A 24023-nucleotide genomic window follows, 5' to 3' on the forward strand; every position below is an offset into this window, starting at 1 on the left:
AAGATATATTTGTAGGTAAACCTCAGAAAGAAAAAGAGACAAAGTAGGACAAGAGGGTCCAAACATCAGGCCCATAAAGTGCCTGAAATTAACAGTGGGGATAATATCAACTGCAAAAATTGTGCGATGTGCTTCATTGTGGTGGTCGTGTTATGGTAGCAGCTCAGAAGTACAAGATTTTAAAAAAGGTCTTGATGCTCTTCTCCATGGTTCACTGACCTGAAATGGTTAGATTTGGTTCTGAAAGAGTTTTGCCCACCATGTATCTCCAAGTGCTGATGCAGCAAAGACCTTGATTTGCATTAGTTCCTTGGTGAATTGTACATATCTGACATGCCTGTGGTGGTAACTTTTACAGGCCACTTAATGGCTACTGTTGCTGATACTTCTGAACCTTTTCAGTGGAGTTACAGTGGAAAAGTTCACATTTTTGTATTGTTGATGATTCTTGTGTAAGCATATTTTTGGCTAATAGAAGCTTTTACATTTATTTATTTATCCCTTTGAATTGTAGATTATAGTTATATATAGTGTTTGCTTGCTTATTGCATGTCTGTTCAAAGAACCCTATCTCTCTGTTGTTCTGCTCAAGGTTTTACCATCTTGCCTGTAAGTAAAGGCAAGGGATGGGGTGTTTGGGAGGGTGCTTTATGATTTTCATATTTTAGTGCACTCTGAAACTGTGTCTACATTAAAGCGACTAAATTTTAAAACACAGTTTGGTGTGAAAATTATTTATATCTGCAAGCTTTCAGGTTGTTTTACATATTGACTGTTGTCCCCAGTGAAACAGCTAACTCTCTACTTTGCCGTTGTTTCAGTCGGTACACAACAAAACTATCGCAGCCAACATCTGGTAAGGAACTGAAAAAACATTATTTTGCAACATTGTCTGACAAAACCAACATAAACAAAGGTTTATGATCAGCTATGTCAGCTTTACTAAATGTTTAAGTTGACTAAGTTGTGCTCAGACATGCAAAGACGTTATCTGAAAAAACTCTGCAATCCACGCGTTGTTTTATTTAAGGTCAGTTTAGTTCTCCTGAAAGTCAGTGGAGTAAGGTGACCTTAATGCAAAAGGTTTTCAAGAAACCCAGGCCACACCACTTTAATCTATGTTGTTGTACAGACAGAGAAGAAGCATGTTGCCTTGTTAAGGTTCTTGACCTTCTCATATTCTCGTCTCTGCCTTCCTGCGGTCCACCTCAGAGTTCTTGTTTCAGGATATTTTATATCTCTCACTGCCCGGGCCCCTCAGATGGAAATCACAGTGGACAAGTCTTTATTTTACTAACTGATGAAAAAAGCCTCAGCAGGATGCTGAAATTATCAACGTGGGGCAAAGATACCTAGAGAAAATGTGGACACATGGAGGAAGCCGGCAGATTTGAATGAAGCTGTAGAAGTAAAAGAGATGTAGGACTTCATCTGATGAAAACCCATGAGCAACACATTGAGAGAGTCTGAAGAGGGAAAGGGAAGCAGTAGCAGAGAGAAACAGTGAGACAGGCATGAAAAGAGGATGAGGGTTCCAGCAGACCTTGTGCCCAGCGTTGGAAGTCTTGCCAGTCAAAGCAGTGAGTCACTTGTGACCTTGAGAGAAGAAATAACAGCAGAGGGATCCCTGGACTTCCACGGCAGCTGATGTGGTCACCTTGTTTTCTCTGGTGAGGTTTCTGAAAATGATTTAGAGGAAACTCTTCTGGGCTTATGGACTGCGTGGTGTCGAGAATGACGCATGCAACAACACTCATTCTCAGGAGATGTTTGCATGCTTGTCTGACAGAGAAGCTTTCAGAGCACGTTCGGGATCAGTTTAATCTGGTTGGGGAGCATGCAGGTTTTTATTTCAACCAAACTCTACAGCAGGAGACTGACTAAGAAAATAAATAAATACAAAACTTAATACTCAATATTCCATGCACATGGTGTGGTATTTTTATACTTTGGACCAGTCTTTAAAGTACCAAATAGGTCAAGGTCAAGAAAATTAGCTTATGACCAAGCTAGCAACATAGCTATATAGCAAAGGTCGGTCAGTCGTCAGTCCACCGCTTTGATCCACACTGAAATATCTCAAGCATTAGATGGATTGCCATGAAATGTTGTAGGCTACAGATATTCATGTTACTTGCACACGTACTTGTGATTTTAACAAATACAATCAATAAACTGGAAACCTGAGCAGTGCATACACATTTACTACTTCCAGATCAATTGTGACACGGTTATACTGTGAGCCCCTGAAACCATACGGGGGCCGTAAATTCAAATTATATTGGATGATAAACTAACTTATACCAACCCTGCTCAAATAATTAGCACCACCTGATTTGCAAGTTACAATTTAAGGTCAGTACATCTGTCTTTGTGACCAGAATATGGTGACTCTCTAAATCACTCTGCAGCATGCAGATGACATAGTTGCTACCAGGAAAACTCCCACACAACAGAGGGCAAAAAAATAAGGAGGCAATTATAACTGTTCACTGCTGTTAACTGTTATTTTCATGTTAAAAACACACCCACTCTTAAGCAGTGGCTTTCCGCTAAATGCTGCATGTGTACTATATATTCAAATTAATGTTTCTCCTGTTTCTAGTTGACCTTGACATTCCCTGGCATGCAGTGCTTTACTGAAGTAATGTACAAAATAAGAAATATTTCACATTCCCACCACTGGTTGACAAGCTAATGAGGGCTTTCTGGCAGTGCAATATATTAAACAATTTGAGTGCCAACAGTGTGTTGTTCAGAATTCGGTCTTATCAGGCAAAAGAGCTAAAGATACACAGAGAGAAAGAGATTGCATAATTAAAGGATATTGAAGTTGATGTTGCTGAAACAACACGTGTATTGTTTTAAATGGGAAATGTGATATTGAGTCTCCTCCTGGCCATTATAAACTTCGCTGTGAACTAGACCGTGGACTATGCACCAATAGGAATTTAGCTTCAAGTTAAAAGCAGTGATATTTATGAGGTCCATGAAGTCAGGTGCACTGTAGCATTACAGGTTTCAGAAAGAAATTGAGAGAGGACTGCAGTGTATTCATTTTAAGAATGAATTAACTATTTTACAGACAATTCTTTGTTGGGGAAGCTGCTGGATACTGTAACATGAATCTTAAGTAAACTCGCAGTTGAATTACAAGGACGTATTTTACTGCATTTTAATTATTTTGCCACCAACAGGGGAAATGTGAAGGTCAGGGAAAGTCAACAGACAAGAGGCAGCAGCCTGCTTCCCTGTTTGTCTAATTCGTTTCATGAGGGGAGCGCTGAATGTGTGTATTTATGCCTAATGTTTACTGTCCAAAACGAGCGCGTGGCAAAGAAGTTCTTACTCACCAGCCACAATCTACAGTGGCGCGGTCCCAAAGTAAAGATGGTCTTACTGTGAAGCTACTGTGCTTACACTGTCTGCTTACAAGTCTTCACCTCTGGCGACCTCAGTCACACCTCCATAAAATAACCAGAGTAAAAATAAAACATATACACACATAAAGAAAGAGGAAGTAGATTTTGGCTTCAAGCCTCTAATCTTGCTCATAATTTTGGAATATCTCTGTTTCACTAAGAAATATTTAATAGTCCTCTCAGCCAAACCAGATGTTCCCCAGGGCAGAAAAATGTAAATGACTTTATAAAGTCTAAGAAGTGTTACTACTTTAAAATAAATAAAGCACTTTTCTTAACAAGGTTACAAAAAGCTGGAAGCAACAAATGCTAAAAACAAAAACGAAGCAGAAACATGAGCATGATTAAATAATTTGAGATCAGAAGTACCACTAAAAAGCACAACAACTTCAGAAAACCAGAAAATAAAACTAAGAGCATACAGCCATGGGAAAGGCTCTGTGGAGATCACAACATCAGCAAGCTAAGATGCTCACAGTGACAATGCTAACGTGCTGATGTTTGTCAGGTATAATTTTACCATGTTCATCACCTTAGTCTTGTGTTAGTTTGCATGCCAACATTTGAAAGTTAGCATACAACACAAAGTACAGCTGAGACTGATGGGAATGTGATTAGTTTGTAGATAATTGTTAATGAAGTCCAAAGTACTGGACAAACTGAAATTTTGACCAGATGTTGGCAGAAGATGATAAATCAAGGGATTGTCAAAGTTCTCTCAATTCATCTTTAAGGGGGCTTGAATGTGTGTACCAAATTTCATGGCAATCCATCTAGTAGTTGTAGAGATATTTCAGCCTGGACCAAAGTGGTGGACTGACCGAGTGACCCACAGACCAACATTTCCAGTCCTAGAGACATGCTGCTAACATTGCTAAAAAACGTATGCTTACGTAAAAATGACCTGCTTTGAAGACTGGGTTTCCATGTGTCTCTGTCCTCATTTTTTCTGTGCTTTCTTTTTCTCGCCATCCCAGACCTACTATCGCCCCATTATTTTACACTTAATGTGAAGTATGCTTATTCAAACGTGACATAATCACGACTTGACAGCGGGGTTTCCACTTGAGTTGTACATTTTCGCTTTGTTGTCTTTTTCCATCATTATCTCTGTGAGTATTTTCCACTGGGGCTAATCTCCTGCAGTCTCTGGTTACCTTGGAAAAGATGACAAACAGGCCAGCAGCCTCTGAAACAGCAGCATGTTTTCCTGCTCTCTCACCAGGATGCCACTGGCATGCAGTCCACTAGGCTTTCCCAGCACCAAACACTTAGCTCTGCTCAAAGGAAAGGCCTGCCTGCCTGTCTTAATGTCTGCAAGCAAATGTGTGTCTGGGAGTGTGTGGGTGGGCGTGTGTGCCAGTGAAGGCACGTGTGGCCCACATTTTTGACCCTCATTTGTGTTTTTTTGCCCCCTTCACCTCTTGATAAAAAAAAAAAAAGAAAAGATAGTATACAGGTCTAGGTCAATGAATGAAGGGAGTGCATATTCCTGCATTCCTAGACATCCCTTTTCAATCCTTAAAAAAACATTACACTATAATGACATTGCGCCATGCTTAAAGCAATCTAAGGCTTAATATTCCTATAATCACTATGATTATGAACAGGATGCAGGATGATGGGGTGGAGACAGTACCAACACAGTTAAACAGTACCAATACTTAATTTTTATGTTGGCAGGTTTAGTAAACCATTTTTTTTTTGGTTTGTTTTCAGCCAGAAGCCAGAAGGAAAGCAACCAAAGCACAACATGTTTGAAAGTGGTTGAAATTGATTTTTCTTCGCTGTATAAGATTAAAAATATAAATGTAAGGAATCTCAACTGCAGAGACAACGTCAAGTTGATCACATGGAAATAAACTGGGAAGTTTTCTAGACTTCTCTGAGCTGACAACATGAGACATTTAATTGGAAAAATGAGGTGTCAGAAATCGCAACAGAAACAGGAGCAAAACAATACATGCACAGTTTCATTTAAGTGAGTCACACACCTAATAAAAAAAGATGTGGAAAATTTAATGGCTTTCAAGTAATCCTGCTGACCTAATACAAGAGGAATCACCTGATGCTTACTAAAGTCCCATGTTGGTCAAAATGCATGACTATGAGTAGTTGTCTACTGTAAACAAAAACACACATGAACACATTCATTAAGCCACCCATGCCAAACCTGACCTGTCATCAACATATGAACTCTACAGTTCATAGTGCACTAACAAATGGAGATTTATTTTGTGATGCAAAAGAGTTTTAATAAATCTCGGAATCTTAAAATCTATGTTCTTTGGTTTGATTTTACTTATTATTCAAATTTGAATGGGCTATGATACAGGCATGTATGTGTAACATGCCTGTGCAAAACATTTGCTGTTATTTAAAATTTAATAAAGATATATAAAAGTTATCTAATGAACATTTACAATGGGCAATTTCAGTAATAGATTGACTTTGTTCCAAAACAAGCAACAATGGGGGGGTTGTTTACAGCCTGTTTGATTGTCTAACTGTTTGTGCTGCTTGCCCTATTGGACTATACTAGCAATGTCGTCACCTTCCCCAAATCTCAGCAGTTAAGCTGGTGAGTAAAACATGATCACAACCGTTGGGAAAATAAGACCCAGGTTGTAAAAAAAGAGGAAAAATCCCTAAATTATGTGGCCTTCCTGATTTCATTTGCTTATTTCTACCAGTATATATAAATTTAGGAGGCCCAGGGGCTGACACAGGACTTCCAGTCAACATCCCTCCTTCATTTACAACCAATTATACTTGTTTGCTTTTCTTACAAGACGTACTTATGCTCAGGCTAATTTTACAGTGATGGTGATGGAAGTGTGAAGGCAGAACACTACTAGACTGTACTGAAACGCACAGACAGATAGACAGACGCATAATTTCTCTTTTTTTTTTTTTACATGTTAAACTTCCAGCCAGCAAGGAGTGTGATCTAAATCCACTGATGGGTTCACTGCCAGTAAAAGGGCGTTGAAAACTATATTTGTCTGAACTGGGGTCTGAATGACTGGAAACGACACAGAGGAAACTGTTGAATCCTTCAGGAGAGAGAAATTGATAGGTGCACTGATGGAAAAATGCCACAAAAATGAGTGAGGGAGAGAGGAGAAAAAAAGAGGGAGACAGCAAAGAAACTGAAGGAGGAAAATAAATACAAGAAAAGTTCATCTGATATATAGATCTCATCTCCAAGATGACAAATAAGGAAAAAGAGATCAGTGGAGTCAGGGAATAAATAAATATCAATGAATGTGTTCCTTTGGGCCTTCACCACACAGTGCCATATTTGTTTAACAGGGGTTGTCAAGAGGAGAATTTTGTTAAGCTGTGCCCCATCGATCTAAGGGAGGTTTTCTTTTCAGCAAGGTCTCCCTCTCTCACCACAGCAGCGGTCTGCTGACGGTCACGCTGTGGCCAAACTCTCGGCCTGCTCGACTTTCTTGGAAGCGTCATTACGACCACATGAAGAGAAAGAGGGAATACCATATGATTCTGTTAAAAGAAGACGAAGACCTGTAAGCATGTGTGCAGGGCAGGCGGGCAGGAAACATTTACACACACACACACACACACACACACACACACACACACACACACACTTGCGTACACACAAAACCTGAGCAGACAAATGACCTCTTATGCCAGAAGAAAGAGGTGGGATGGGAATCATCACCAAAACAGCTCCCTGCCAGGAAAAGTATCACCACTGTGCATGGATGTGTGAAAGAACAGAGAAAACAAAGGAGACGTGTGTGTACACTGTGTGATCATGTATCTCAATGGTAATTTTGTCAATTGTTTGTGCGATTGCTGTTTAGTTTACTTTAACTACTTAGATTGCTGTTGCTTGTCAGTTTAATTGACATCAAATGTGAGCTCCACCTGTTTTTTATGAGGATCTCTTGGAAGAAAGAACAGAGCAGCGACTCACAACAGCCTTCGTGAATAAAGGCAAACAAAATCAGGCCACAACTAAAACTGTTTCAGCACAGCGGTATTATAAATATGATCCAATATCCAGGTCTAGAATTGAGACCAATGTGAGAACCACCTTAGTGTTTTTTATAAAGTGTGACACAATGAAATACAAAATAACGCACTATGAGGTGATGTGATACAAGACAAGACAAAACAGAATGAAAAGCTATGCTATAATTATTAGTTTGTTTTTTCTTTTTTTTTTTTCAAATACCTAATATTGATTCCTTTGCAATGATACGAGTTCCTGAAAAGTTAATGGTCCTGATATCAGAGACCTACTTTGACAGGGGTGACCAATTGAGAAAAGAATTTCGAGAGGTATAAACTGTTAAATCTATGACAATGTCTGTAATGAAACTGCAGAAATCATCATGGTGAATAAAATTAATGAAATTTAAAGCTTATGAGAAGCAAGCGAAAATTTCTGACTTTGCTGACTCTTCTTCTTCTGACTCCCATTGTTAGTATCAAAGAAACCAGGGTCTGGTGGCAGTGTATGTCTATACACACCCCTCTCCTCACCCTGCATGTATCTAGCTGTTGGGACACTGAAAACGAAGGGTTAAAAGAAACACAAGGACAGCATCAGATGTCTCATCTCATCAGGATTTTCTCATCTTTCTACAAATCAAAATTTTGGGCACAGGAGCTTTAATGTCTTTGTTTGTCACACATATCACTCTGAGCTCTCACTGGATGAAGTCAGAAATTTATGCCTCACATTCCTTTTGATGTCTGAAATTTTAATCTTCGAGCAGGTTGTGGGCGGGAAAGCTGTCTTTAATTTTGTGTCAGGCTAAGAGAAACCGTGCTTCAGCCTCTGACGCCATTCAAATCTGCACTCATTACTTTTATTGAAAAAGTCCTTTAGGCTGCACACAACAACTTTGCGAAGTTGTGTTTTGAACTGGAGAAGTGGTGTAATGTGACAGTTGTAATGGCTGTATTGTTTTTGTTTTGTTTTTGTTTTTTTTATTTTTATTCAAAGCAATATTTTCAGCATTGTTTGTTTCCAAATTTCCAGACAGGCTGCATGAAATTATTTATTTATTTTAGCACATGTGTTCCAGATTATTTGTCACATGCTTAATGCTAGAAATAATCTGAAACACATGTCTGAAGTGAATGAAGGCACTGTATTCTTACAGCGTGGTATCTTGCATTCAGTGATTATTTCATTTAAAAACTAAACAACCAAAGACATAAATTTACCTGCTACACTGACATTGTCAGTTTTTCATTAAATCTTTATATCTCAGTGGATTCTTTGAGAATCTAACTTTAAGGTTCCACTGCCACAAACCTTCAGGCCACCGACTCTTAAGCTTCTCCAGATTTTATGTTTTTCATTAGATCAGATGTCTTCAAAGGGTGTGTATGTTTGGATTATCCCTTGTTGTTAGCAAATTTCCGGCTAGTTTCTCTGTGACCTTGGTAGGGAAAGTAGAAACATGTCTCCACATTCATAACGACATTTTTACATTTTAATTTCAATTCCGTTATGAAAGCTAACTAATATTTAATCTGTTTTTATTTTTCAACTCATCCAGTATGTCTGTGTCATTCCAAATGAGTCATGTCATGTATTGGTTGTGACTGGCACGAGTATCTTTTTTTAATATTTTCAATTTAACTCTCAGGTATCAGGCATTTTGAAGAAGGTATAAGATCATCCTTTCAGTATTTTCACAGCAGTCCAACAGCTGTTCTTTCCTCTCTCCAGGTTCATATTATTATCAAGGTCTTGAGTTATAATGACAGTTATTTGGGGTATTTCCCAAAGTTTGCCTCTCTGGACTAATTAGACATGACCAGTTTGACTTTGTGCTCAAAAGAAAAACTCACACTTCATTTTTTCGGACTCCAAGGACAATCTGAGGTCAGTTAGTTAGTTCAGTGCATTCCTACTGTGGTAAATCAGTGTAATCTTATTGTTTTTACCATCCATCCTATCATCTCCCTGAACCACACACAGAAAACAAATGATGCTGGGAAAATACATACTATTATTTAGTAAGTGTAACATGATCTAGTTCTGAAATTCCTCTTGGCGTTTGTCATCAAATTACTGTTTGAGTTAGAGTTTATGGATGGATTTACACTGAAACTATGTTTCAGTGTAACTCTCCTCCTCTTTGCTGTTCAGAAATGATGTCGAGACAGAACTGATGAAGAAACAATAACAGGAGTTTCATCAGAATTCATTACATTGAGACAGCCTGTCAGAGAACATGTGTGTGCTATAAACAGTTAAAAATGGGATTTTCTGTTCCTGTATAAATACAGCCTTAGAGATCAGTTTAGTGATCCCTGTCTGGTCGGAAACTATTTATTTCCACATTCAAAGGCCATAGGAAACATAAATGAATGTTCCTCAGTGGAATCACACAGTGGCTCAGTGCTGGGAAGGCAGTGTGGGCCAGCCAGGAGAATATACAGGTCATGAATTGGTGTGTGGGCCAGCCAGTGCCTCTGCTGGTAACGCTAAGCAATGGGTGGTAGAGAGCACTTAATGTGTCAGGGGTGAATAAACAGTGAGGTCTGCTGCTGTAATGGTTGGCAAAGGCTCTCACGGTTAGAATCCCATTTATTAGCAGCAATGCATCACACGTAAGCTAGAATTAGAAAGGAATAACCACAGCAAGTAGCTATTAATTCTCTTCGGGTAGAAAAGAAGTATGTGTACATTTGGCCAGGATGGAAGATATCCAACTCTAAAATAATAGTAATGATATATATAAAAACACCGTCTTTACAGGGATGACAGTCTACATTATAAATAAGACAAAATCCTCGGTCAAGATATATTTCTGTTCTGTTTTGTTGACACCTCATGCTTGCCCTACGCTGGCTGCATGGCTCTGGGGATATTGTGTCCACCTGTCGGGCAGACAGTCCACCATTTTGGTCCAGACTAAGGTATCTCAACAATTACTGGGTGCTTCACCATAAAATTTGGTACAGACATAAATTCATGTAATAACTGTGGTGAGCCCCTTACATGTTGTCTGGCACTGTCATCAGGTCTAAATGCCTCTTTGTCAGTACTGTGGCTTGTGACCAAACACCTGCAAAACAATAACATCCAAATCAGTCTCAGGTGCACTTCATAACTAGTGCTAATTAGTGCATAAGCCACAGTAAACATGCTGCTAAACATCAGTATGTTAGCATTCTCATCGTGAGCATGTTGCCATGCTGACATTAGCATTTAGTGATAGAAGCTAAAGTGCTTCTGTGACTGTGAACAGACTCACAGCTGCTCGCAGGGCTGTAGACTCTTAACACTGCACTTTATTTCCACAACTAACTATGGCATCTGTGTGTAAGGTCTATAAATACTGTTTCTTTCTTTCTCTTTTCAAACACATTTCTGTTTCTGTTGAATGACCCAAGTCCTACCCTTTTTTTTTTTTTTTAAACTAGACATACCTGGCAGAAAGTACTGAAGCAAGACAGGCATTTTTTAAAAATATACAAACACAGCACATTATTATTTTAAGGAAAATAGTAGCTTGCTGTTGCTGATTCAGCCTTAAAATAATGCTTAAGTAAAATGCCTTGCCCTTAATAATAAGTTGAAAGTGGACCCATAAAGCGTGTAATATGTGATTAAACTGCTGATCCAGGCCACTGAGCTGTGTGGCCTGGATCATTTAATGACTGCTGTGTGTTATACAGTATTACAAACCAACAGAATATACCACAGAGTATTAGTTTTTACCCCAACAAAAGATTAACTGAGGTTTTGATTCCTGGCGAAAGCTTTTTAACTCATTCAATTCAATGGCTGCTGAAGATTTATGCTGTTTTTTTTTGTTTTTTTTTTTTTTCTCAAGATGTTCTGCAGAGCTCTGTGAGTTTGAATGAGCTGAGGTTGGGCTCTGCAAGATTAGAGCCATGGTGGACAGATGCAACAGATGTGGAACAGCATTTGGCATAGCTAATAGGGTGGTGACTGTAACGCTAACATATCTAATCTCAGTGCAAGGCTGAAAAATCTGGGTGGGAAAGCTAAATTAACAAGAGTCTCAGCTCCCTGAAGAACCAGTATCAAACAGCTCTTTACCAAGACGCCTAAGCCTCCAGCAGTAACCGACAGCACTGTGTGATTTGTGAAGCATTTCAATGCTGAGAAACAGTGCATTTAGCAAGGTTAGACAGAGTGCTGAGTGAAACAGTTAGTTAATATTGGCAGTGTCCAGAGAGGCAGTGAATTGCTAAATTTTATCAAAAGTGACAAGGGTACAAATGACGAAATGTTTTCATTTTCTTGCTTTTCTCATGGAATCTGTGCTGAACAAAGACATTCTGCAGATAAGGGTTTGTCTCAGTTTCTGGAGAGGATTATGTTACTCCCCTAACTTGATTGATAAAAACTCAGCTGCACAGTTTTTATATCTCTCGCATGCATTTTGAATGAGATTAGCTGAGTTGAGCTCACATACTTGGATGCCTCTGAGATAATCTTGCAGAAATACACATTCTCCAAACTGCTGATGGTTGTAATATTGTGACAGTGAGCCAGGAATTAACCATTTTTCTTTATGCTTACTATGATTACTATTTGGAGCTATGGTTTCTATCCCCGTGGCTGGGCACGTGTAAACAGGCAGTGGACTGGGTCCACCATAGAGCCCTGACCCTCTTATTGTTCACGTATGACATGTTTCACTCAATACAGATGAAGTTCTTCTTTTTACACTTGAATATCAATATCAGTCATAAAGTAATAAACAGCAATACAGTAATAAAGCTGCACTTTGTAGTTTACTCAGACCCACCAAGTAGAGCTGTCTAGTATGTTAAAATTCATACTCTTCAATCAAATGCTTTCACTGTGCATAACATCCTTATCTGACATCTTAGAGTTCAATCTGAGTGATATCTGGTTGTTGTGAAATTTTCACGAAATGATTTGAGTACAAAATGTGATTGAGCAGTGTGAGATCACACCATGCAACAGCTCTCATGCAATAACTTGCTTTGACATAGCTACGGTGCTTCTCATGTAGACACACCTTCAACAAAGCAACCAAGCAACAGCCAACCCAGCCCCCTTTTCCCAACACAGTCCTCCTCTCTACTGCTCCTTGAGTCACTGCAGCTCTTTTTGCTAGTGCTGTTACTGTCATGTTTGTCATAATTACTGTCATGTCTGCATATGTTTTTAGGCTTTGGGTTAGGAAAACACTTAAAACCGTTTTTTCCCCTCCACAATTTTCCCTGCTATCGGTCCTAAACAAGGCCGAGGGCATTTTCCGAATTTTAATAGGAAAAGTTTGTTTATGATGCTAATTCCAGCAAACTGTTTTCACTCACTTTTATGAAGAGAGTGGATACTGTCACTCATCATCCTCCTCCAGCTCACCTCCGGCCGAGGGAAGCCTGACTCACAGCACGACTGCCTGACCCCCGAAACAGAGATGATGCAGCATTACAGCATTACATTAGCAACTAATATAGAGTGAAAGAGAAACAGAGTGAGTTGCAGCAGTCTGCTGTCACTGAGGTGGGAGAACTCTCACTTCTCTGTAGCCCAAGAGGAAGCATCACCCTGCGAAACCTCCAGTACGTGTATTTATATCTCGCCAAGCTTTAACAAGACCATCAGTGCTATGACAAACACACGAGTCACCAGTGAAATATTTAATGAAGGTTATGAAGTGAAAGGGAGTGGTAAGTCTTCATACAGAAACCAAAATGATCATGATAGCACAGCTTAGAACAGCCTACAGTGTGTGTGTGTGTGCGTGCGTGTGTGTGTGTGTGTGTTAGGGTGTGGTTGTGCCAGGGTGTAAAAGCACAAGTGAACCATGTGCAATGATTCAATGACACAAACACACAGATGTGAAAGTGCCCTATCTATTCTGTCTGTGAACCGAATCAGGAAGGATATCCTTGGTCTATGACTGGGCCGAGACAGCACATATTTACGGTGTGATTCATGGGTTTCTGTGGCTGAGCATTTTCACACTGTGATTGATGTTAACCGATCCCTGTTCCTGTTGGATTTCCCAGATGTCATTGTACTAATAACATGGAACTGGTAGTCCGGCCCACTGAGCTGGGCTCATCTTGGTTCAGTTCTTCATAGGTTTCTCCTGCTCAGGTCAGTTTCACCCAACAGCTTCGATCCCATTTGATCGAAAACTGACATTTTGGGAAATACACTGAGTTTCTGAGTTACATGGGAAAATCGATACCAGTGCATTAAGTACGCTGCTACAGACTGAAGGGGTCGCAGTGGAGATGTTAAACAGAAGGGCTGTGTGGACAAGATAAACTGTTGTTCATCAAGAAATAGTTGCCTGTGTAAATCTAAAACCACAAATTATCAGTTTTACATTTCTGTGTATGAAACAAATGAGTTTTAATGTGTTATTGAACTTCAGACAGAGCCTGGCCTGCTGTCTCCCTTTGCTTCCAGTCTTTATGCTACGATAGGCGAACTAACTCCTGGCTTTAACTTTAACAGCTTAATGCTCAGACACGCCAGTGGTGTTGATCTTCTCATCTAACTGTCTGGGGGGAGGTGAAAGCAAATAACTCAATTTCACAACTGTGTTTGAACTATTCCTTTAAGATTGAATCCGGTTGGTTCCCTAGAATTGTTTGATTTGTCCATTTTGGAAAAACCCACTTTTAACTGCTGAGGGTAAGACAGGGGGCTGGAGCCTTCCCAGAATGTCAGCAGGCAGAAAAACACTGCTTCCGAGTCTGTCACTACATTAACAGAGAAATACATTAACACCTATGGACAATTTACCGCATTAAAAAAGATTCCTCTGGACAGAGGGAAGAAGATCACATGTACATGGGGTGATTTATCATGTGTGGCGTGTGGTGCTCTCTCAGTCCCGCCATTACTGTGGTGGTAGAGTCACAGGGAATCCATTTTCTCTGACAGTCAAAGCATGGATGTTTGGGTTGATCACTTGGTTATGACACAGACTTTGTGGAAAAAATAACATTAACATACCGCTTCTGTCGGACCTCCACAGTGTGGAGCGCTGTGTATTAATTAGCCTAGCTGGGCTTACTTGCTAGCTTATGATCATAAATCAACAAACTTCCATGATTTCTCTGGCTGAGAGAAATATCCATGACAGTCTCCAGCTGGAACGACTGTACAGCTCACCATTGGCTCTGTGCAGGCAGGCTGCTCTGTCTTGAGTTGGACATGGCCAGAAGAGGTGGATTTTTCTCTGTGACTGTGAAGATTCTCAGTCATCCAGGTCATACTTATCCAAGAAGAGTTTAATCAAGGGCAGCTGGACATGGTTGTCCAAAGACGTTTCACCTCTCATCCAAGGCTTCTTCTTTTCTTACTGACTGGTGAGGAGGACAGGTAGTTTAAAAGAGGAGTGAAGGAAGGCTATTTACGTTAAAGTAGAGAAACTGTTCCTCCTCAGAGGAGGAGGTCTATGACACCACTTTTCCTCCACCTATGGTGCCATCCTTTCAGATTTAGCAACCATTCACTTTTAGCCTCAGGTGACTCCATCGATTCTAACGTCTGAAACGTCTTCAAATATCTACACCCAAGTCCAGAGGCCCTCGGTTCAACTCCTCTTGGAGTTTCTTGCTTTTTTAAATTCCAAAGTTAGAATCTGATGTTGCAGGAGTTGATAAGAACACAGCCCAGTAAGTGTGGTTTTGGTGATTTCCAAATGAAACATGTTATTAGAGACAAGTTTATGTTTTGGGGTTCTACAGGATCGTTCTAGGTAAAAGCTATTCAAAAACAGGTTCAAATTAAATCCTTTCCATGAATTACAGTGTTATTGTGCAGGCTGGCAAGAGGGACGCCACCACAGAAGTCACAGCTTATTTCCTTCCATCTACAACTCAGATTAGTTTATACTAAAATCACCTTTAATAAGCATTTGACACTGCAGAGCCCTTTTGTTCTGGGAAAGTCAATGAGTTACATTTTCTTTGTGTAAAGTTGCAATTGTTTCCATTTCTTGATAAGAAATAAGCTTCAGAGGGTAGAAATCCAGTGAAGGGGCATTCCGTGCTTTTTTGCAACCTGCCACACTACAAAGAGCTTTGCTCAGCCAAGCCTCGACCATCAGCCAGCTGCACAGGGCCTCTGAAGGCAACATCAGAGAGCAGAGTGTGGTCGCTAGTGGCTAACCAGTAACCATATTATGAGCTGAGCTCCTAAGTCTCTCTCTAAACCTTCTGGAAGTTCAAAGCAGCGGTGAGGTTTGGGGACAAGGCCACTCCATCATGCTCCCATTCAGATGGCTGAGTATTGTGGTCCAGCATGAGCGGATTGGCCAAATCGGGTCCATAGTTTATCAATGAACATCTGGAAAGCGGCTCTGCGTGTCGACGTAGGCTCAAATGGTCAATGATGGCCTTAAATCATCTATCAGTGCTTGTGTACTGCGGCAGGATTCAGTGAAATCGAAACAATGAAACAACTGCCTTTGATCTGAGTTTCCAAGATTACTGTGAGAGCAAAAGTTGGAATGAGGTAACGAAGTGCAAGAATTGAGACAATGTGTGTGAGGCTGTTCCCTCAGGAAAGTTATATCAAAAACATCTCTTCACGCCTATGTTCCAAACATCCTTTCCAATTTTAACACGTTTTCTGTTTTGGTAGACAGCTCTACAGAAACACTAAAACAAAGATAAAAGCAGTTATTGTATATGATGAATGTTGTGAGCTGCATTTGAACTAAGGTCACCAAGAGCACAAAGTATTGTTTATTGTTGTATTACCATTAAACAAAAAGAACAACCCTGGTTTTATCGTGGCGACATTACCAGTGTACACTGAGAGATACTGGTCTATGTTTGCGTGTGTCTCATTTAAGGTCAGGCCTGTCTTTAAAGATCAGAAAATCCCTGAAATTTAAAGAAAAATTTTAAATCCTTTCAAGGCCGGCCAGAACTCCACCCCGATTCTTTCATGTCATTTTCCTTCTGACCGACACTGCCCTTTCTTCGATTTAAACTCTCTCTCTGGCCAAGAGAGTAATAATCATATAATCATCTTGTTAGAGTTCTTATTGTTAATACAGTTTCTGGTAAATGTAGAACACCCACATCCCGGAACATGCGATGCCAGTGCCCTTGTGCGCACATATGTGCATGTAAGTTCCCATGTTCATGTCATGCCATCACCGTGAGCGTTTCTTTGGGGGGTTTTTCTTCAAATGTTATGGTCTCCATGTGCGTTTCTGTGTATGTATGTAGGCTTCTGTGTGAATCTGCTTTGCAATAGATCCCTGTCCATCCAAAAAAAAAAAAAAAAAAAAAAATGCGGTTTAGATGTCCCTGATTCCTGCCACTGGGTAATTTCTTTCCAAGTTTCTGTTTAAGTAATTTACTCTATTCCTCTGAGGCTGCGTAATATGATTGAAATAGCTACAGAAAGGACAGAAATATTTTCTTAATTTACCCCAGTCTCTGTGTGTATTCTCGGAAGTTAAGATGGTTGATGTGGCTTTGTGATCCATTACGGTTGTTACTTGTCATGGTCATGTCTGTTCATTTTAAAATGTCAGTGTAGTAAGGAGACCAAATTAGCTGTGTGACAAATTGGGCAAATTATGCACTCGCCACATTATTGCTACCACCTTCTTACAGCTCAAAATTTGAATCTTCTGATCATTTTTCCTCAATGTTTAAACCTTAAGTTGCTGCTGCATACAGATGATGTATAGGCAAGATGGACTCCAGTTCGATGGAAGCTGCTGCATGTGATAAAAATGTTTTTGGTAATAAGACAAGTCTTACCAATACAATTTCAAAAATGCAGCAGTCATTCTTCAAATTCCAGAGAAGAGGTTCTCAGGATTAGATAGCAGGAGAAACAGATCCAGACACTTGGACAGAGAAAGTGGATGGAAAGGAGGAAAGCAGAAAGTGAGCGGGAAATCACATTCCTGCAGCCTCCATGTGTGTGACACACCCCACCCACCCTGCACCCTGCCTGAGCAGCTGGCCAGGTCTCTTGCGAAAGAGGCACTGCCGAAACCCCCTTTTGTTTTTCTGGCTTTCCCCTTCTTTTTAGTGGGGCATATTAAAACCGTCTATGGCCTTTCTGTGGTCACACAATGTTCCAATTTCCTCCTCTTCACTTTGAGTCCTCCTCTCCTCTCCTCTTTTCTCTTCTCCTCTCCTCTCCTCTTCTCTCACTGTCTTTATTCTGCCATCACATCAAGGAGCCTCCAAATTAGATGTCTGAAGTCAAATCTCTAATCATACTACTGGTCCAGTTTCATTGAGTCAATTGGAAGAGCAGCATAGTTGTTTTTCTCAAGACAGTTACGGGAAATTTGGAGGAAATATAAGTTCATGCTGTACTAGGACCGACTTTTATTATAAGGACAGAACTACAAAGACATATAAAGGTGTGTGTAATGAAAAACCTTCATACATATGATTGTAACGGCTCTTGTCTCAATCAAGGGCTGAAAGCCACCTTGAAAACATTAGAAAAGGAAGAAAATTACTGGAAGAAAACTGACAAGAAACAGATATTTGAGAGCTTGATTTCCTATGACGACAATAATGATATGATGATGATGATGATGATGATGATGATGATAATGGTCTGCCCCGATTTCCCCGTTACTGCTGTGGTTTTGTGAAACAGAACTGGTAGAAGCACAATAAGTGAGCCAATCCACTTACTGCGGGGAAAGCAATTTGTTCCTTTCATATTTTTAATAATTTAGGTTTATTTTATCAATATGTTATGTTTATGTTAGAACAATTTCTTATTAAGGGCAAAATAGAAATATGCATAGAGGGTGGATGTTCTCTGTACCACCAATGCTGTCCTCCTTCAAACATCCCAACACCGAAACTGTAGCAGCACTTTTTATGGCCAACATTAAACTCCACTTTTCAGCAACATGCGCAGTAACATGAATGAAAACACTTCTGAACACTAAATTTCAGGAATAATTTATGATGAAAAAACACAAACAATTTTTTTTTCAGTCCTTCACTGATGTATGACTGACACCTTCTTATTTCAAAAGCTGGTTTATGAATTAGGCCTTTTTAAACAGAACTAAACTCTCCCTCACAAAGTTTTTGCAAAGTGCAAACGTCTACCACACCCACAAATAAATCAGATTAAGCCAAAAAATACAAAAACATATAACATCACAATTAGCCAAAGCAATCCCAGGCCTCAGTGATTTAGATGGCGTTAAAACAGACCCATAATATTATACGAAGCTTTGCATGTCAGACAAGGAAAACCCAACAGATTTATTGATGTTGCAAATTTCTTTAAGTATATGAAATGTGACAGACGGATTCGGCAAGCCAACTGTTTATGTGTTTCTCAGTGTTTCAGCATATACTGTGTGTGTGTGTGTGTGTGTGTTTGGCTGTGACAGGGGAGTTTCCAGACTCCACAGACCCTGATGAATGGGTCACTGTGTGTCCGTAACTGTGTGTATGTGTGGTCAACTGTAACATTTGCGCACTCGTTTTCTCATCGATGCAAAATATCCTCTGCCTAAAAATACAGATCCTTTCTCTCATCCCAGTGCCATGCCAGCAAACACACCTCAACACAAACACACACACTCAAACACAATACATTCCCTGCTGGATGTTGCGCTATTGCAATATATACACTCATTTCAACTGAACTGTGATTCACCAGAGCTTGTTATTGCACCTACCAGACGTCCCTGCTCCTGTCATGACATGGATCATCTCTGACCCCAAACTTCATCAACAGGTCCAGTTGGTGAGTCACACCCACCGACCAGTGGAATTCTGCTCGGCCTCCAGACACGCGACCATGACTAAATATCAACAGGGTTCCAAGCTACTGTGGCTACCCAGATTAACAAGCTAAGACAGGCAGAAACCTTTAAACCCCAGTCAAATATGATGTATTCGGGTTAAATATTACAACTGTGATCTCTGCCCTGAAGGGATGTTCCTTCTTCTAAATGAAGAGTCATGAATCTGTGTGAGGACAGGCTTTGATCCTGCCACTAATGACCAAAACCAGGTCCAGGTCCTAAACTGCAGGGCTTTACTTGTTCCATTGTGGCCAGAGTTCATTAATCTACTGAAGTTCAACTCATGAAAGTGTTCAGTGAAACCGTGTCCTTTACATTTGAAGAGTTTTGTCATAATATCACTTCATTCCCTGAATACTGGAAATGGTCAGGGTTTTATTTTTGCTGTAGTGCTGCAACTAATAGTAGGAAGATCATCACAGAAGACTACACAAAAAAGAATTCTCTAAAAAGTAAGTATATTATATATCCTTCATGTACATTTGTTTTGACTTACTTGTATTTATTAGGTCATAACTGCAATTACCAAAAAGAAGAAATTTAAGTTTTATTCATTTTCCTTCAGTTAAGTAGCTTGTGGGCCAATATTGTTAGCCATGGTTCAGTCTCATCTATGATTTGAGCACTCCATATGGACGTTACTCGGTAAGTTACTCCATATTTTACTCTGTATTTTACTCTGTGCACTACCCATTGCTGCTCTACAATACAGCTTCTATCACTGATTTCCTGGGTTCATCTTTTATCTGTTGTTTTTTTTTTCTTCTTTTCACTGGAGCAAGGCTCTGTTTGTCCCGGAGCATCCCGGGTGCATCTTGAGAAACCTTTCTGGTCTGCTTTGACGACGTAATGTTTTCTTCCTAACGGTCCCTTTCTCCCAGACAACCTCACTGTAGTGCTGCCAGCGCTCTGTCTGCTCCCCTCATCAGAACCAGTGAGACCAGAGCACAGTCGCTCTCTGTCCTGCTTTTACTCTGTCGCTCTGTTTATTTCTCTGGACAGGACAGGGACAGATTTAGCCCATCAGACAAGAAGAGAAGGAGAGACCGGCTGGCAGGAGAAATGAGAATAAGTGCACATGTGCTACAAGCAGAGAAGTAGGGATATGGTAAAAGTATAGAGAAAGAAAGAACAAATACAAGAAAAGAGGGAAGTTATTGTAGCTCCTGTGGCTCTAATTTATCCACGTCTAGAGATGCTAAACGGTCTTTTGTCAGTGCAAATGGCCTGAACAACCGCCATGAGTGAGAATGTTGTTAGAGCTATACTGGTGATGTCAGTGGGTCCCAGTCAGAGTCTAAACAAATTAAGATGACAAATAATTCTACTGGGAAATGGATGACAGAGAAAAGACAGCAGTGTATTAAGAAAAATATGAGAAATCCTTGCTCAGACCACACCCATCTTTGACCTTGGCCTTCATTTCGATTTCAACTACACACCTGTAACGTTTTGTGCCTGAGTCTTGCACAGTTGTGATGCTACTGCAGTGACAAAATCTATCCACAGACAGGCAGACATGTAAACACCTGCTAAAACCACCTAGTTCCCGCTACAGTGAGTGTCTCCAGGACCACATTTTGCCATGATGACACACACACAGAGACTCACAAGGTAAAAACAACAAAAGCTGCGCAGTGGTAATAAAGCAATAAAAACTTTAATATAAATTGAGTTTTCCAAATTTCATGATGAAAAATTTGGTCAGCCAAATGGACTAGAAAATGCAAGTGAGCTCAGACTTTAGAGGCTTGTGTTATTGTATCCAGTTAATATTCTGACTCTCACTGCCGCCTTTGACTTAAGTATTCATCAAACTTTCAACACGTCTGTGAGTTAGCTCCAGTGAACAAAGAGAAGCCCGTTGTGAAACAGTTTAATGTAATGTAATGTAAATTTAATCTCAAAAAGATCAATCACATGGAATGTTTTCACACATGCAGGGCCAAAATTAGCCTTCGCTGAACTTCTCAAACTGGACTGATTTTCCTCAGGTGCTGAGAACTTTCAGCACAGCATGTGACAAAGATTTATATCAAAATATCACTTTACCACATGTTGTGGTGAAAATTACCACAAAATATTTCTGCATCAAACAGTACATGCCAGGGGTGTAAAATATCGCACATCCATTTGAGGAGATGGAATCTCCTCAAAACAGAAATTGTGACCATTTCTATCCTCTGCAGACGTATTTATAGTTTTTGTCAATAAGAATCATTCTTCACAATAGTCATAATAAACCACATTTCAAGAGCACTTAAAATAGTGCCCAAAAAAATAAGGCTAGCTGGTGACCAGCATGCTGTTTTTAATGATGATTTTAAGAGGAACAGCAAGTATTCCAGGGGTGAAAAATGGCCCAGGATCCTTACAGACAGCAGTATAATCCCAAACCCAGAGCTGACAGCATGAATGAACATTTATATGTCAGCTCCAGTGTTCCATAAAATCAATCACCCATCCCAATTTGCTTTTCGTCTTTTCCTGCCTTACCCCTCCCTTCCTGCTATTTGCCGTATCATATGTTCCACCATATTCCCTGGAGAGAGAGAATATACGCAAACTTTCATCTGTAAGTGACATGCTGTCATCACTGTTTGGGTGGAGGGAGAGGGAGGGAGTAAGAAGACAGAAAGATGTCGAGAGACATGGTGAGAATTAAGTGAAATGTAGTCTGAGATGTCACCTCTGTTTAGGTGTGGTGGGAAACACGCAGAGGTGAAAACACGCACAGATAGACAGAAGGTGTGTTTGTGCGGAGGTTAACTTTCCTAACATTTACAATTTAATCACTACTTGTTTCATGTAATCAGGTTCTTTGATTGGTGACTGTAACTGTACCAACAAGAAACCAATGTAGCGTCTCACTAAAGATGTAATACAAACAACAGACCTTCTGCAAGTTTATTACTGGTGGTGTGGTTTTAGGTGCTGGTGGGTGGAGGCTGTGGGTTTTGGAAAAAGCTGGCCTTCACAGTGTTGCGGTCACACAGTTTGACAACACTGAAGGCAGAGATGAGCACGAGCTCGTCCAGGAGCATGAGTGTGAAATCTGAGCCAGCAGGATGATGGAAAGAAATCAGCAAAGAGCGCAGATGAGATGATCACATCTCAATAATTACCCAAGCTGTCTGTGATGACCTACCAAACCCATCAGATCTCTGGAGAAAAGTTGATTCACCATCATTACTCTGAGCCAGGGAACAGGAGCTATAGCCAGATACCCTCAGCTGAAGCACCAGAGAAGGGAGCTCATGGTGGCACCATGGCCAGCAGAGACAGTTTGTAAGAGAAAGTCCAGAAAACCATTGCAGTGATCACAGTTAGACCAGATCCAGTTGTCTGGATGCGTAAAACAAGATAATTTGCAAAATCCCTTTCCCCAAACAACTGCCCAGTCATAGCTTAGCAACCATAAATACGCCTGTCAGGCCTGTCAAGCTTTGGCGTTTAAAGATTTTGGAGGGTGGTGTATTTTTTTTTTTTTTTTGCGTTCCTAAAAGTAAACACATAAAAGCAGAAGAATAAGGAACAGATTAAACACTGTTTTTTGCTATAGGCCTAATATAAGCTTGTAATGCCTAGCATGTCCACCTAACTAGCTTAATACCGACAGTGATAATTTAGCACTACGTCCACGGCCAAAAAGGACATCATATTTTTTCTTATTATACTTATATCATACAAGAACATTTTTTCTTCTTTATTGACTGTTAGCTTACACAACTTCACCTTGGGAATGTGCTGTCTTATTGCTTGGAACATGCAAGCTTTTAGCACAGTATCATGTATGTAGCCATCAAGTGCATATTTAAGGCAAAACAAGAGTCTTGTTGTAAAGGAGTCAGCTGTAAACTAGCTAGTTACAGCGAATATAACGTGCCAGACAATTTTCATTTCAGGTAAAAGCAACAGTCACTGCTCAGAAGTGAGAAGCCTGTTTTTGTCTATGTCTGTCTGAAGTAAAGGACCCATTGTTTAAAAAAAAAAAATGACTAAGACATTCAAGTGGTAATTGTGGTACTGTTATCTCAGTACGTGCTGTGTCAGACAGTGACTGAGGCAAGGGGGACTGTTGTCCTGTGGGAAGAATGGATGTGAACAGAAACGGTGAAGAGAAATACCAAGTATTCTTTTTCTGCGACACTTCTTAGTTCAGCAATTTCCTAATGCCAGGGAGAAGACACACTTGTACACACACTGACACTTTCCATCATATTGTTCCAGTGTCAGACTACAGCCGCTCGTAGTTTGTGCTTGGTTTTTTTTCCTCACTTCACATGAATAAAGGTTGCATTTGTTTTGTTTTTTTGTTTTTTTAGCCATTAGCCTCATTTCAAGACTAGTAGTAGGAAAGATACAGTGGGACTGGGGCAACGGAAAGTGAAGGGAAAAGAGACAGGAAAAACACATGATGCATTGGTGGATGCATCATATGATGATCTTCCCTTTAATAGGTTTTGTCAAGTTCTTTGAGTACCTCCTAAACAGTAATTTAAATCACTTTTGGAAAAGTTTTTAGTTTGCAGAGGTCCTACATGAGAACAAGCTTCGAGTGTAGTACCAGTTATTTGGAGAAAAACACATTTCAAGTACAATTTCAAGTACTCTTTGAGTCAACAAGGGTTTCAACATGTGGGTTCCTGCTCTTTTGCATCCACACATACATCAGTTTTTGCAAAGCTGTGTGTACATGTTCACATGTATTAGGGTGCGCATGAGGCTGGATTTATTTTCTTACGCATGGGACAACTTAATGCTGATTTATGCCATTTTTTCCCCCTCAGTAGTCAAGAGAAAGTTT

Source organism: Toxotes jaculatrix, chromosome 8 (genome assembly GCF_017976425.1).
Source record: "Toxotes jaculatrix isolate fToxJac2 chromosome 8, fToxJac2.pri, whole genome shotgun sequence".
Classification (NCBI taxonomy): domain Eukaryota; kingdom Metazoa; phylum Chordata; class Actinopteri; family Toxotidae; genus Toxotes; species Toxotes jaculatrix.